Source organism: Oncorhynchus mykiss, chromosome 12 (genome assembly GCF_057628025.1).
Source record: "Oncorhynchus mykiss isolate SJ-2025 chromosome 12, ASM5762802v1, whole genome shotgun sequence".
Taxonomy (NCBI): domain Eukaryota; kingdom Metazoa; phylum Chordata; class Actinopteri; order Salmoniformes; family Salmonidae; genus Oncorhynchus; species Oncorhynchus mykiss.
Genome location: NC_143033.1, coordinates 93,465,076 through 93,482,123, shown reverse-complemented (window position 1 = coordinate 93,482,123; position 17,048 = coordinate 93,465,076). Strand labels below are relative to the sequence as shown.

The window sequence follows — 17,048 nt, the reverse complement described above, 5'->3', positions numbered from 1 at the left end:
AAACACATCCCCGCTGTATCACATCCGGACGTGATTGGGAGTCCCATAGGGTGGCGCACAATTGGCCCAACGTCGTCCGGGTTTGACCGGGGTAGACCGTCATTGAATTTGTTCTTTACTGACTTGCCTAGTTAAATAAAGGTTAAATGAAAAACTAATTAAATAAAATACATTTACTCCTAACAGCCATTGGAGAGCTGACTGACAGTTTGAGAGACAGTGGATTAAGATAATATATAATGGTTAAAGATTTCCCCCTATTTTTCTGTTATTGGTAATGGACACTTGACCTAGGGCTCTCATTCTTAAAGACACAAATATCTGTATCTCAACACCTGCACATTGTTTGCACACATGCATGTGTACAGTTAGGCTATAGACAGGGTGCCAGGTTAGACACTGGCACACATGGCTGCAGGCACGCAGACACACGCACACACACACACACACACACACACAGAGAGAGAGAGAGAGAGAGAGAGATGGCATTGTTTAAGGTAAGTGACTAAGTGTTTGACCTGTGTTTAGTGAAGTAAAAAGAGAGACAGACAGACAGTAGACATGGAGAGGAACTCTGGGGACAGGCCCAGTTTAGTCTCTCTGTCACTGTTTCACATAGTAGAGACCTGACTGACTCAGCCACCAGGAGAGACAGAGAGCAAGAGGGAGAGATAGAGAGAGAGAGGGGGGGGGGAGAGAGAGAGAGAGAGAGTGTCTGTCTCTGTCTGTCTCGCTCTGTCTGCCTGACTGTCTATCTGTCTGTCTCTGTCTGTCTCGCTCTGTCTGCCTGACTGTCTATCTGTCTGTCTCTGTCTGTCTCGCTCTGTCTGCCTGACTGTCTATCTGTCTGTCTCTGTCTGCCTGACTGTCTATCTGTCTGTCTCTGTCTGTCTGTCTCTGTCTGCGTGACTGTCTATCTGTCTGTCTCTGTCTGACTGACTGTCTATCTGTCTGTCTCTATATGCCTGTCATTTGAAGTGAAATATTACATAGTATCCTTGTAAAGATAATGAATATGAGGTTATAAAGTGCTGAAGTTCCTCTTTAAACGAAGTTGGCCACCGGAGATTCACATGGCGTGAAGCAAACTATTAAAATCTTCTGAGAAAGACTCAAACATACATTTCCCACACCAGGCAGGTATCAATTGATAAGCCACAAAATGTGAACCTTTTGCAAAGTGATATGCGTCACGAACTATGAAGCATACATTGCGTTCAATGCAAAAAGAAATGCATCAAGAGTAGTGATGCACAAGTCAATAGATTGTGTTCATTGCAAAGAAGTTGGGGATAAAGCAGCAATGGGTGAGAGACACACACACAGACAGACAGACAGACAGACAGACAGACAGACAGACAGACAGACAGACAGACAGACAGACAGACAGACAGACAGTATACATGGAGTAGAACCCTGTGTAACTGCAGAGAGATAATGAAGAACTATGTTGATCAAATCTAACCACAGTTTATTTGTCACATGCACAGAATGCAGCGGGTGTAACGGTACAATGAAATGCTGACTTAAAGCTCTTCCTCAACAGTGCAGAATAAATGTAAGGTAGCAAAAGTAACACAAATAGACAAGAGCAAAATAGTAAATGAAAAAAGAGAAGGTAATACAACATTTAATAAATGAACACAAGAACTGACCATTATAAACAATGTGAAACAGTGTGCAGGAACACTGTGGAGGTAGATCAATAGGCTCAGCAGCAGGGTGAAGAAGAGTGTGTGTGTGTGTGTGTGTGTGTGTGTGTGTGTGTGTGTGTGTGTGTGTGTGTGTGTGTGTGTGTGTGTGTGTGTGTGTGTGTGTGTGTGTGTGTGTGTGTGTGTGCGTGTGTACCTGAGTGTGTGTGTTTGTATGTGTGTGTGAGAGTGTGGTCGGTATGGGTGCAGTTAGACAGCCAGTGATAACTGCATGAAAATAGTTGTTTCCGGGTATTTTCCAACCTGTACACAATCAGTGAAATTTATTGTGAGCGGGAGCACACTCCTGACCACGCACTGGCACAAGTATTTCCGGGGTCGTACACTCCTGATGTAAAAAAAAGGCCATTATTTTGCACCTGACCTTTCCCAGAGTCCCGTTAGGGTGGATATCTCTCCATCTCAGCTGTCAATCAGAACGCTGAAGTTTCAGCCAATCAGCATGCCCGAATGCACATTTGGACACTGCACCCGCCCACTCTAGCTCAGAGTGTTTATGTGGTTCCAAGAAGAAGACGCAAGTTTTGGCTTGCTACCAAGGTTTTTCATTGTGTTTACTAGGAAGATTGTGCGGGCATCCAAGAAAGTGAGTTGTGGGGTTTATTGTTGGGATGTTTTATGCTACGTAATGATGATTGACTGCAAGTAATTTACCTTAAGTTACCTTGTTACATCTGCAACTGTATTAAAGTCATGTTCTTATCCTGCAGCTTATGTATATTTCAGATACTCCATGTTGTTTATGTTGCATAAGTGCCAGTTTCGCCTTGATTGCATGAGCATCTGCGCTGTAGATGCATATTTGTCTAGAGTCATTTGTATAGTCTGTATACCCATGCTACCGCAGCGTTTTCATAGTAGCCATTATTGTTGCCATTTGCAGGTGCCAGGGCAAGCCTCTAGAACAGTCTAGACTAGACGTTTCAGAACTGGAGCTCATGCAGGTGCAGTATAATTTATGACCCCAGAGACAGATCTGATAAGATAGGCCTGAGAGAGAGGGCCATATATCTAGCTTGTCAGACTAGTTAGCTCTCTCTCTCCAGTGAGATGTTTATCCACATGTTGATATGCTGTGTGAATATCCCTATTCAGGTGTAATGTTAGGACATTCCTTCCTGTGTAGATCTTCCTATTGTTTAGTTTCCAACACTGTGTTTCTGTTTTTATCTTTCAGAACCACAAGTCCATTTCTAACTGTAACCACAAAGATACTTCAATGATGTGTGGGTTTGTGCAACTGTGTGGTGGTGACCTAGAGAATAAAGCTCTGGATATGAAAACATCTGCCTGGTTTCTGCCGGACTGCCTGTAGTGGGTCAGACCAAAGTACAGCCAGCGTTAAGTCATTAGCTGGTGAGGGTTCAGAAGCCAACCGCTCAGATGGCTCCAGCTGGCCCTTTTTATACCCGGTTACTCGTTAACAAGGATTTCTGGGATCGTACACTCCCAATTATTGTGCATGAACTTAAACTGACGTTTTCTGGTGTCTGAACTGCATGACACTTACACTTGGAAAGAGGAGACATCATAGCGTTACGTCAATACACACCCAACCAACTAGCTAGTACCACTTACGTTGGGGCGGGAATATTTGAATTTCCGTGTCAGTTAGCTAGAGAGATCCCTAGATCCGTAGACACCTCCGTAGAGAGCCACTCACTGCCTGTCCGCAACATTAGCTGTGATTTCAACGAGAAGACTTCAAGACTTTCAACAAAGTCAACATCGAAGGACTTCAAAAGAACCATGGTCTAGGAACAATTTACACAGTAGGTCTTACGTTAGTGTGGTGGTTGTACATTTCAAATATTTACAAGCTAGCTAACGTTAGTCAGCTGAATTAAGTGCCAGAGATGAATAAACATATTTTAGCTAGCTAGCTACTTTGTGTTAAGCAAGAGTTTAGGGGTTAGATGTTGCAAGGTGCTTGAATGCATTACAAAATAAGCTGTTTATCAAGGTAATAAGACTTACGAGCACACTGTGTCCTATTGCAGGGAAGTGATGTTTTTTGTTTTTGTGATCGATATTGAAGCATAGAGGTGTTTTATGGAGACATGAACAATTATTCTACTCAATATCCCTACACCCCAGTCTCCTCTGCTACCTCCCAGGGAGGAGGAATACCCTAAACTCCTCGTTCTCACAGGACTCGGGCTAGTACGCTGTTGCCAGGTCAGTCTTGGGGGTGACCCGCCTGAGGTGATATTTTTTGTCTTTGGAAGATTATTTTAAAAGAAAAAAATGTAATAAATAACATGAGGTTATGGCTGAGCATTTATACACGCATTGTTATTATAAAAATTATTAATATTATTCTATTCATTAGGATTGCAATCAATGTGGCAACTTTTGTATTATCAAAACCTTCTGTCATTGTGTTTCTGTCAGACATGTTGGATACAACACTGGGTCGTTGACCAGCAGTGGTTACCCTCCCCAGGACATGTTGCCCTCCTGCTCCTCCGCTGCTGTCTCTTCCTCAGCCGGGGCATGCAAGCTCCCTGTTACCCAGAGGACCCCCATGCACCTCCTCAAAACAGCTATCACATGGGTCGCCCTACTGCCGCCTTATATCCTAATGAGCCCCAGGTCTACCCCACATATGCGATGCCACCCCCTTCACTCCAGGACGAGCAGCCCCCTCTGGCAGACAAAGTGAACTGTTTGTAGAACATTGCATAGGAATCAAAATCCTATTTTTGTAACTTACTCTGGTTATCGACCAATGATTTCCATTTGCATAGTTATTTGTTCAATTCTAGAGTTCACTTGCAGCATTTGAATACATTTCTTCAGTTCCTGCTCTGATTCATCAGTCACACACTGTGTCATGTTTCTTTTGTCTTAGTGCCTTGCAAAAGTATTCATACCCCTTGGATTTCTTCACATTGTATTGTTACAAAGTGGGATTAAAATGGATCACAATTTAATGAACAATCTACACAAAATACTCGGGAATGTCAAAGTAGAAGAAAAAATGTACCATTTTAAAGATTGATATAACTACAACGACTAGATTTGAGTTATTTGATAAGTATTAAGCTCCCTGAGTCACAACATGTTTGGCAGAAGATTACAGCTGTGATTCTTCTTGGGTAAGTGTCTAAGAGCGGTATACATATTACCCATTATATTAGCCCATTATTTTTTTTGTAATTCTTCAACCTCTGTCAAGAGGATGGGATCATGGCTAGACAGCTATTTTCAAGTCTTTCCAAATATTTTCAAGCAGATTTAGGTCTCAACTGTAATTTGGCCACACAGGAACATTTCCTGTCTTCTTGGTAAGCAAATCCGGTGTAGATTTGGTCTTAAGGTGTATGTTATTGTCATACTGAAAGGTGAATTCCTCTCCCAGTGTCTGGTGTAAAGCAGACTGAAGCAGGTTTTCCTCTAGGATTTTGAATGTGCTTAGCTCCATCCCGTTTCCCGAAGTCAAGCTTACCCATACCATGATGCAGGCACCACCATGCTTGGAAATAAGGAGGCAGTTACTCAGTTATGTGTTGTGTTGGATTTGTCCCAAACATACTGTAAGAATTTGTGTTTAGGACAAAAAGTGAATTAATTTTCCGTGTTCAGTTCAGAAGGACGACTATCTTTGTGTCTGGGTGGTTCAATACATAATGCAAAGCATAATTATTAACTTGACCATGCTTAAAGAGATATTCAATGTCTGATTTGTTATTGTTAACCATCTACAGTACCAATCACTGCCATTTTGATGAGGCTTTTGAAAAGGTCCCTGGTCGTTGTATATATGTATGTCAATCTCCTCCACTTTCAGCCAGGAGAGATTGACATACATATTATTAATATTAGCTCTCTGTGTACATCCAAGGGCCAGCCATGAGGCCCTATTCTGGGCCAATTGCAATTTTCCTAAGTCCTTTTTTGTGGCACCTGACCACACGACTGAACAGTAGTCAAGGTTGCAAGTTCAAACCCCCGAGCTGACAATGTACAAATCTGTCGTTCTGCCCCTGAACAGGCAGTTAACCCACTGTTCTTAGGCCGTCATTGAAAATAAGAATTTGTTCTTAATAACTTGCCTAGTTAAATAAAGGTAAAATAAAAATAAAAATTAATTTTCTGGCTTCAATTGCAGTTCTTACTTTCACCACTAGGAGTAGTTGCCAAACTTGTTGACTAAAGGTAGCAGCAGAGACTGAAGCTTTTTTCAGGACACATTATTTTCACTCCAGTTTGATACTAAGTGATTTTCGTAGCAGGTTAGGCGAGCATTTTCATTTACAAGAATATTGCCGGTATCGGTTAGCAAAATTAGGTGAATTACCTCAAAGTTAACTTGTTTTGACATTGCGTTGTTGTTTTTAGCTGAAGAGATGATGTATTGTATGTGTTCAGTGTATTTTTTAACACTTTCAGACAATGTGATAAAAACAATAGTGCACTAAAACTTGAGTTAACAGTGCTACTTTTAACATGTTACAAAATATAAATAAGGAGACACGGAGTGCTAGCTTCTCTGTTCTTTTCACTGGGTTTCTTCCAAAGTCTGAAGAGGAGAGGTGGGTGCCTGCAGCAGTAACTTTCTGAATGGAAGGCTCAGAAATTGGAAATCTAAATATTTAACACACTTGAACTTTCAGAATTTGTACAAAACATTACAGAATTTACAATTCCATATGTGGAAACATTGCTACTGCAACATGTTAATGCCAACTCTTCACATGTGAGGAGAATAACCCCATTTCACCACATGTGATCTTGCAATAAATTGTGAAACTAAAAATTAAATTTACACATGTGAATGGTTTTCACTTGTGAACTTGCAATTCCACATGTAAATGGGAGATTTCACATGAGAAAGTTTTTCACATGAGAATGCATATACACATTTCTGAGGTGAAAACAAGTTTTTCTTCTCACATAAAAAAGTGCTGTAATCATGTGAACTCACATTTTTAAGCTCAACATGTGAAAACAGCTATTTCACATGTGAACATTTGATTTGACAAGAGCAAATGCAAATTTTGACGTAAGGGTTTTGTAAGGGTTTTGCAAGTGTTAGTCATCCTCATGGTTGTGAAAAATATTTGTATGATGTGCAATCAAGAAAATGTCATTAGTACAACTCAATATACTGTATAATGAGTCACATGTTAGCGCTGTTATATTTTTAGATTGTCATAATACATGTCATTGCCGTTATATTGTCAATATTGTCTGCACTGATAATTAAATTCTATAGACAAAATACTCAAATATTATTGTATCATTCAGACGATACAATAAGGTTTCTTCACATTGAAAACAGCAAAGGACTACACCTACATCCCAGAACTTGTAAAGAACCGTGTTAAGACTTGGCTCTCGACTGGGGCTACCAAGGAGAATGATCCTGAGATCAAATGAACCAAGACTCCCTAAAGTGCCATCACCAACTATGGCTGAGCTTCTATAACTTCAAGGAGATGTCGCAACACAGGAAGCAGTTAGCACACTTTTGAGTGTGGAAGGACATGAGCTTTCCCTATTGTCAGACTTGGTGGCTCCCAGGAAGCGTGAAAACCTACAGAGTACTCAGAAATGTTGTTGAAATTTGTAAATAAGGGAAGTTTGTGTGGGAAACAATACATTTGTGTGAGAAACAATATTTGTGTATTCTTTACCTATCAAATAGAAATTATTATTGCATTTTTGGAAGGGTTTTTGTATTATTTACTAAATTGTTATATTTTTCTGGATATCTATGCTCCTGGCGGTTTTAACTTCAAATTCACAGGCCTACAGGAGGGTAGATATCCAAAAAGACGGACTACCCTGGTGTAAATACAGTACAAAACAAGTCTGTCCGATTAAAAAGATCAGGTTAACTACAGGTTTATTAGGGAGATAAACAAGATTATAAGGTAGTCTCTGTAACCTCAAAAAAACAAAATCAGAGTAAGGAAAACATTCTGATTCATTCTGACATTCTGATAAGGTACTGAACTGGTAAAGTACTAAATCACCCAGACAATTAAAAAAATGGCTAAAATAATATGGTACATTGTAGTTGTGAAATGTGTTAAACTGTTATGTAAACATACTTGGTCATGATAAATAGAATAGTGGAGTGGTGAAATGTGTTCAACTGTTATGTAAACATACTTGGTCATGATAAATAGAATAGTGTAGTTGTGGAAAGTGTTCAACTGTTATGTAAACATACTTGGTCATGATAAATAGAATAGTGGAGTGGTGGAAAGTGTTAAACTGTTATGTAAACATACTTGGTCATGATAAATAGAATAGTGTAGTTGTGGAAAGTGTTCAACTGTTATGTAAACATACTTGGTCATGATAAATAGAATAGTGGAGTGGTGGAAAGTGTTAAACTGTTATGTAAACATACTTGGTCATGATAAATAGAATAGTGTAGTTGTGGAAAGTGTTCAACTGTTATGTAAACATACTTGGTCATGATAAATAGAATAGTGGAGTGGTGAAATGTGTTCAACTGTTATGTAAACATACTTGGTCATGATAAATAGAATAGTGTAGTTGTGGAAAGTGTTAAACTGTTATGTAAACATACTTGGTCATGATAAATAGAATAGTGGAGTGGTGAAATTATTTCAACTGTTATGTAAACATACTTGGTCATGATAAATAGAATAGTGGAGTGGTGAAATGTGTTCAACTGTTATGTAAACATACTTGGTCATGATAAATAGAATAGTGGAGTGGTGAAATTATTTCAACTGTTATGTAAACATACTTGGTCATGATAAATAGAATAGTGGAGTGGTGAAATGTGTTCCTGTTATGTAAACATACTTGGTCATGATAAATAGAATAGTGGAGTGGTGAAATGTGTTCAACTGTTATGTAAACATACTTGGTCATGATAAATAGAATAGTGTAGTTGTGGAAAGTGTTCAACTGTTATGTAAACATACTTGGTCATGATAAATAGAATAGTGGAGTGGTGAAATGTGTTCAACTGTTATGTAAACATACTTGGTCATGATAAATAGAATAGTGGAGTGGTGAAATTATTTCAACTGTTATGTAAACATACTTGGTCATGATAAATAGAATAGTGGAGTGGTGAAATTATTTCAACTGTTATGTAAACATACTTGGTCATGATAAATAGAATAGTGGAGTGGTGAAATTATTTCAACTGTTATGTAAACATACTTGGTCATGATAAATAGAATAGTGGAGTGGTGAAATGGCAGCAGTTGTGTGTTTTAAGGTTCATGAGTATTTGGATTGAAGTATTTAGCAAGTTGAACTTGGAGATATCTCTGGTGGTACTGCTGGACAGTAAATGGTAGAACAGTTGTACGTGTTGTTATAGGCTTTGTGACAGCGCTGGGAGTGATTTACTGTGCTGTCTTCTGGAGTGAGGACATCAGAGCTCTATCTCTCCAGCCTAGAGATTACCACTTGGTTCTTGTCCCAGGGCTCCATACTGCCAAACAACATATTGTCTTTATGATGCATGTCTGTACTCCTTGTGATCTGTGCAGGTTGGCCTGTGGCAAAATTACATTTCTGGTAGACCAGACAGAGCGCAAAGTCCCCTCCTCCAGGCAAAAACGTTTCATGTGTGCCATCCTGCTCACACATCTGTCCAGGCTCTGACCGCAGCACTTCCTCTCAAGGTCAGTGGCCATCTCCTGGCAATTCAGGCAGGTGCACCAGCGGGGCTGTCCTCGGTCTGGGATGTCTAGAGATCTTGGCATAGCTTACCATAAATGAGGACTGTATTACAGTACGTTCCTGTTAGGAATGTACTGTAATATCTACTATGTATAACAGATAATGGTTTACATGCAAAAGGGTGCCACACTAATACAATCGATACAAACCATCTTGATAACCAATGTAGCTAATGCAATGACCCCTTGTAGATACCAAATAAAATGCAGTAGCTAGTTGTTCTTCTATGACATCATACTCATATCAATTTGTTTGACATTGGTGCACATTTATCCCTGCTTGACTACTTCACAAAGGTCTGTTCGATTTTTGTTGTTGTTACTAATTAGCTTGTTAGCCTAGCTAGGTAGCTATAGCTAAGGACTAACACAAAGGTCTGGATTGGTCTGACTGTCAGTTACTGAGAGGACCTGAAAATGGGTGGATGGCACAAACCTGACCACCCCAAGGTAAGAGACTACTACTCCAATTACCCTGATCACAGTGTAAGGACTAGGACTGATTATGTGTGTTGTTCCTGATTCTAGGTTCTGAGAGAGTGGTCAGTCAAACACTGTTGTTCCTGATTCTAGGTTCTGAGAGAGTGGTCAGTCAAACACTGTTGTTCCTCATTCTAGGTTCTGAGAGAGTGGTCAGTCTAACTCTGTTTCTACTGCAGATATCATGGGAATGGACAGCCTGTAAATCATGCATCTGAGAACTGTGGGGATTTTAGAAAAATACCATAAGGCCAAGGAATATGGGGAGACTTGCAATGTAACTGCACTGCTGTTAAATAACCTCTCTAATATCTTAATGACAGTCTGAAAAAGACTGTTGTAATTTTGTAGAATGGTACTGTGAACTAGATGTAGCAGAGAAACACACCCAAGCACACACACACACTTCATTCAATAGCTACTGTCAATCAATCACTTGAGTTTTGTAGTTACACAATATATTTAACATATGTTTGCTTATTGTGCTTTAATGAAGCTGTACATAAACCATGTGTAATTTCTGCTCATTCAATAAATAATTTAACCAATTGTTATGAACCCAATAACCAGCCTATGGATATTGTTACACTCGCATTGTCTATGGGTCCTAGGCTTAGTTACGTGCTCTGTAACCTGAATGAATGTGTGCATTTATGTGAGAAATCAGCGTTTGAGGACTGTGTTGGATGTGCTCAGGAGACAGCAACTTACTGAGGTCAGTGCCAGCTCCGTCTTGACTTTATTTGTTCAGATGGTGATGAAAATAAACATACAAAACATAAAACCACAGGCATGCCCAAACTAAAGACTCAAAGCCAAACGAAAAGCCTCATGGCCACCAAACAAACCAGCAGCCACAAGCTGGGACACTGACTGACCATCACCTTAATTGGTAGCACCTGTGTCCTTATCAATCAGGCTCAGCACCTGGACAAGGTTGCTACTGCCCCCTGGGAAAATAGAGTGTTGTAACCTGGATATTTAACAGTCTTATGGCCAGGTATTTATCACTCTTTGCCTGAGCCTTGATTGCACCGGTGCCGCCTGCCGGACAGGAGCATGGAGAACAGTCCCTGTCTCGGTGGCTGGAATCTTTGGCAATTATTTAGGCCTTTCTCAGACAGTGACTGGCATGTATGTCCTGGATGGCTGGGAGCTCGCCCCCAGTGATTCGTTGGGCTGTCCGCAACACCCTCTGTAGAGCCTTCCTGTTGCGGGCCGTGCAGTTGCCATACCAGACAGTGATACAACCAGTCCGGATGCTCTCAGTGGTGCTGTTGTAAAAGTTCCTAAGGATCTGAGGGGCCACGCCAAATCGTTTCAGTCTCCTGAGAGAGAAGAGGGGTTGCCGTACATTCATGACTGTTCTGGATGTGGACACGTAGGAACTTGAAGCTCTACGATCTACGATCAGCTTCTTGGTCTTGCTGACGTTGAGGGAGAGGTTTTTGTCCTAGCACCAGCAAAGGCACTCTCTGTACTTTCGCTTTGTCTGTCTCTGGAGAAAGGAAGGATGAAAAGACACATGGGATAAAAAAAGAAGGGCACTGCTTTCAGTTATAATTAACCACTCAGGGCTCTCCCCTTGCCTCCTTTCCTCTCTGCTCTGCTCTTCTCTCTTCCCCTCCTCTCCACACCTTTCCCCTCCTCTCCACCCCTTCATTATCTTGTCTCCTACCCTTCCCTCCACTCCTCTACTCCTCCACTCCCCTCATCTCCCTTCCCTTCATCTCTCCTTTCCCTCAGAAGTACCATTAGAGTTCCACTCTACCAGTCTGTATCAGAGCAGCCGGTGTCTCTGGGTGATCCACAGGTGGCACCAAACACACATCCTGTAGGCCAGTGGTTAGGCAACCGATTTTGGCCGATTTTGTCGGAGCACATGGTCGGGGGGCCAGAACATAATTATAATATTTTGTACACTGAAAATTGACCACAACTAAGCCACAAAACAGATTGTGTTTGAAAATAAAGATAATTTCATACCTGGATTACATTGAGACAACCTATCACTCAGGATCAACAGAGAAAGAGCGCTTTGGGAAATATGTGCAAAGTCATCTCAGACTAGGAGTGTAAAGGGAGGGTATATTACTGGAAACCTAAGTCTACCAGTAAACTACCAGTATTTTGCTATCTTTCAAGGATTTTATGTAATTTATCACAGGACATCTAGTGGCCGCTTTGGGTACTTCAGAATATCACAGGTGTCTAATCATCTATGGCCCTCTGTGTGACAAAATACATTAAATAATTAAACAAGATGAAATAAAACAATTGGATAACATTTTACAGCTTTGTCATTGTAAATATAAACCATCAACTTATTGAATACCATTTGTGTTTAATATTATTTTTTCAGCATGAAATATCCTTTATTACAAACTTTATTTTGTTATGTCAACATGTATTTGTTGTCAATGTTTTGTCATTAAACTGGTGGCAGTTGTGAATAAAGTCAAAAGTTGGAAGACTAGCAGATGTAATTTATTTATGTATTGAACCTTTATTTTATTAGAGAGTCATACTGAGACCAAGGTCTCTTTTACAGGTGAGCCCTGAACTACAGCAATTATAGAAAATACACACATCAAAATATAAATACAAAATGCAAGCAGAAAGAAATAAAAACATGGTCATAAAGAACACATTCATCAGTAATAAGATCCTCAATCATCTTTCTGAATTGCCCTATGGGCACCAAAACATCACATTCATCAGTAATAAGCTCCTCAATCATCTTTCTGAATTGCCCTATGGGCACCAAAACATCACATTCATCAGTAATAAGCTCCTCAATCATCTTTCTGAATTGCCCTAGAGGCACCAAAACATCACATTCATCAGTAATACGATCCTCAATCATCTTTCTGAATTGCCCTAGAGGCACCAAAACATCACATTCATCAGTAATAAGCTCCTCAATCATCTTTCTGAATTGCTCTATGGGCACCAAAACATCACATTCATCAGTAATACGCTCCTCAATCATCTTTCTGAATTGCCCTATGGGCACCAAAACATCACATTCATCAGTAATAAGCTCCTCAATCATCTTTCTGAATTGCCCTATGGGCACCAAAACATCACATTCATCAGTAATACGCTCCTCAATCATCTTTCTGAATTGCCCTATGGGCACCAAAACATCTCATTCATCAGTAATACGCTCCTCAATCATCTTTCTGAATTGCCCTATGGGCACCAAAACATCACATTCATCAGTAATAAGCTCCTCAATCATCTTTCTGAATTGCTCTATGGGCACCAAAACATCACATTCATCAGTAATACGCTCCTCAATCATCTTTCTGAATTGCCCTAGAGGCACCAAAACATCACATTCATCAGTAATAAGATCCTCAATCATCTTTCTGAATTGCCCTATGGGCACCAAAACATCACATTCATCAGTAATAAGATCCTCAATCATCTTTCTGAATTGCCCTAGAGGCACCAAAACATCACATTCATCAGTAATAAGCTCCTCAATCATCTTTCTGAATTGCCCTAGAGGCACCAAAACATCACATTCATCAGTAATAAGATCCTCAATCATCTTTCTGAATTGCCCTAGAGGCACCAAAACATCACATTCATCAGTAATAAGCTCCTCAATCATCTTTCTGAATTGCTCTATGGGCACCAAAACATCACATTCATCAGTAATAAGCTCCTCAATCATCTTTCTGAATTGCCCTATGGGCACCAAAACATCACATTCATCAGTAATAAGCTCCTCAATCATCTTTCTGAATTGCCCTAGAGGCACCAAAACATCACATTCATCAGTAATAAGATCCTCAATCATCTTTCTGAATTGCCCTAGAGGCACCAAAACATCACATTCATCAGTAATAAGCTCCTCAATCATCTTTCTGAATTGCTCTATGGGCACCAAAACATCACATTCATCAGTAATACGCTCCTCAATCATCTTTCTGAATTGCCCTATGGGCACCAAAACATCACATTCATCAGTAATAAGCTCCTCAATCATCTTTCTGAATTGCCCTATGGGCACCAAAACATCACATTCATCAGTAATACGCTCCTCAATCATCTTTCTGAATTGCCCTATGGGCACCAAAACATCTCATTCATCAGTAATACGCTCCTCAATCATCTTTCTGAATTGCCCTATGGGCACCAAAACATCACATTCATCAGTAATAAGCTCCTCAATCATCTTTCTGAATTGCTCTATGGGCACCAAAACATCACATTCATCAGTAATACGCTCCTCAATCATCTTTCTGAATTGCCCTAGAGGCACCAAAACATCACATTCATCAGTAATAAGATCCTCAATCATCTTTCTGAATTGCCCTATGGGCACCAAAACATCACATTCATCAGTAATAAGATCCTCAATCATCTTTCTGAATTGCCCTAGAGGCACCAAAACATCACATTCATCAGTAATAAGCTCCTCAATCATCTTTCTGAATTGCCCTAGAGGCACCAAAACATCACATTCATCAGTAATAAGATCCTCAATCATCTTTCTGAATTGCCCTAGAGGCACCAAAACATCACATTCATCAGTAATAAGCTCCTCAATCATCTTTCTGAATTGCTCTATGGGCACCAAAACATCACATTCATCAGTAATAAGCTCCTCAATCATCTTTCTGAATTGCCCTAGAGGCACCAAAACATCACATTCATCAGTAATACGATCCTCAATCATCTTTCTGAATTGCCCTAGAGGCACCAAAACATCACATTCATCAGTAATAAGATCCTCAATCATCTTTCTGAATTGCTCTATGGGCACCAAAACATCACATTCATCAGTAATACGCTCCTCAATCATCTTTCTGAATTGCCCTATGGGCACCAAAACATCACATTCATCAGTAATACGCTCCTCAATCATCTTTCTGAATTGCCCTATGGGCACCAAAACATCTCATTCATCAGTAATACGCTCCTCAATCATCTTTCTGAATTGCCCTATGGGCACCAAAACATCACATTCATCAGTAATAAGCTCCTCAATCATCTTTCTGAATTGCTCTATGGGCACCAAAACATCACATTCATCAGTAATACGCTCCTCAATCATCTTTCTGAATTGCCCTAGAGGCACCAAAACATCACATTCATCAGTAATAAGATCCTCAATCATCTTTCTGAATTGCCCTATGGGCACCAAAACATCACATTCATCAGTAATAAGATCCTCAATCATCTTTCTGAATTGCCCTAGAGGCACCAAAACATCACATTCATCAGTAATAAGCTCCTCAATCATCTTTCTGAATTGCCCTAGAGGCACCAAAACATCACATTCATCAGTAATAAGATCCTCAATCATCTTTCTGAATTGCCCTAGAGGCACCAAAACATCACATTCATCAGTAATAAGCTCCTCAATCATCTTTCTGAATTGCTCTATGGGCACCAAAACATCACATTCATCAGTAATAAGCTCCTCAATCATCTTTCTGAATTGCCCTAGAGGCACCAAAACATCACATTCATCAGTAATAAGCTCCTCAATCATCTTTCTGAATTGCCCTATGGGCACCAAAACATCACATTCATCAGTAATAAGATCCTCAATCAGCTTTCTGAATTGCCCTATGGGCACCAAAACATCACATGTAATAACATTTTGAAGATTGTTCCACAAATAAGGTGCAAGAAAACTAAAAGCTGATAACTCAGTAGAGACCAAAGGAATTTCCAGAGTTGGCCATCCCTGAGCCCGTTGTGGTAACTCATGTCTAAAGTTTAGTAATGATGTTAGGTACAGTGGGACCTTTTGTAAAACGGCTTTATGCTGTATATGAAAACATAGCAATGTATCGACCTATGTGACATCAAAGAGGGCCAACCAACTTTCTGGTTGAGAATGCAGTGATGAATAGTAAAACTGTCACTTTAAACGGCTTTAATGAAGTGGCAGCTGCGTTCATATAGATGATGTCGCAATCGTGTAGGACCGATAGGATCGTTGACTGAATAATCTGCTTTCTACTATTTAGCGAGAGGCAGGACCTATTTCTATAGAAGCCCATGTTTATTCTCAGCCTCTTAACTGACTCATCAATATGCTTTTTAAAGAAGACAGCTTTCGTTTATCCAGATGCCTTGATATTTGTAAGCAGGGACACAATCAATATGGACACAATCCAAAGTACATATGCTTAAACATTTAGAGTGATTTTTATACACTCAAGAGAACAATGTATACTTAGTTTAACCTGCATTCAATACTCATTTCAGGTCAATAAAGTTCTGTAATACAATGAAGGCAGACTATAGTTCAGATGGCGTCTGGTCAACCAATAGCACACAACAGTATCATCGGCATACAAGTGCAGGTTACAATTTTTTACAGACAAGTCAACATTGTTCATGTAAACAGTAAAAAGTACAGGACCCAGAACCGACTCCTGCAGGAAGCCTTTCGTAATATCCAGGAAACCTGATTTAACACCATCAGTAGATACACATTGCGTTCTATCTGTCAAGTCATTTTTAAACCAGTTACATGCAGCCTAGTCTCGGCCAATCCATTAAAGCCTCTAAATTAGCAGTGAGTGAGAAACAGTATCAAAGGTCCTTGACAGGTCAGTGAAGAGGGCAGCACAATTTTGCTTTTTATCCATACATTTAACCATGTGATTTATAACTGGGCTCCCGAGTTGCGCAGCAGTCTAAGGCCCTGCATCTCCAGGTCATTGTGGAGCTAGAGGAGTTAGAGCCCTGTCTATGTTTGGTAGATAAGATGAGAGCACCCCTCCAGCTAGGATGGAGTCCGTCACTCCTCAGCAGGTCAGGCTTGATCCTGTTTGTGGGCGAGTCCCAGAAAGAGGGCCAATTATCTACAAATTCTATCTTTTGGGAGGGGCAGAAAACAGTTTTCAACCAGCGATTGAGTTGTGAAACTCTGCTGTAGAGCTCATCACTCCCCATAACTGGGAGGGGGCCAGAGACAATTACTTGATGCAGACACATCTTTCTAGCTGATTTACACGCTGAAGCTATGTTGCGCTTGGTGACCTCTGACTGTTTCATCCTAACATCGTTGGTGCCGACGTGGATAACAATATCTCTATACTCTCTACACTCGCCCGTTTTAGCTTTAGCCAGCACCATCTTCAGATTAGCCTTAACGTCAGTAGCCCTGCCCCCTGGTAAGCAGTGTATGATCGCT

At 40.3% G+C, this 17,048-nt stretch overlaps 1 long non-coding RNA gene across 1 annotated transcript; it reads left to right on the top strand.

Annotated features, from left to right (window-relative positions):
* The first annotated feature begins 2,189 nt into the window (after positions 1-2,189).
* Positions 2,190-5,747, top strand: LOC149979454 (uncharacterized). Its single transcript, XR_016484771.1, has 4 exons — positions 2,190-2,298; positions 2,890-3,484; positions 3,810-3,890; positions 4,107-5,747. It is a non-coding gene; the product is annotated as an uncharacterized LOC149979454 (long non-coding RNA).
* The last annotated feature ends 11,301 nt before the right edge of the window (positions 5,748-17,048 follow it).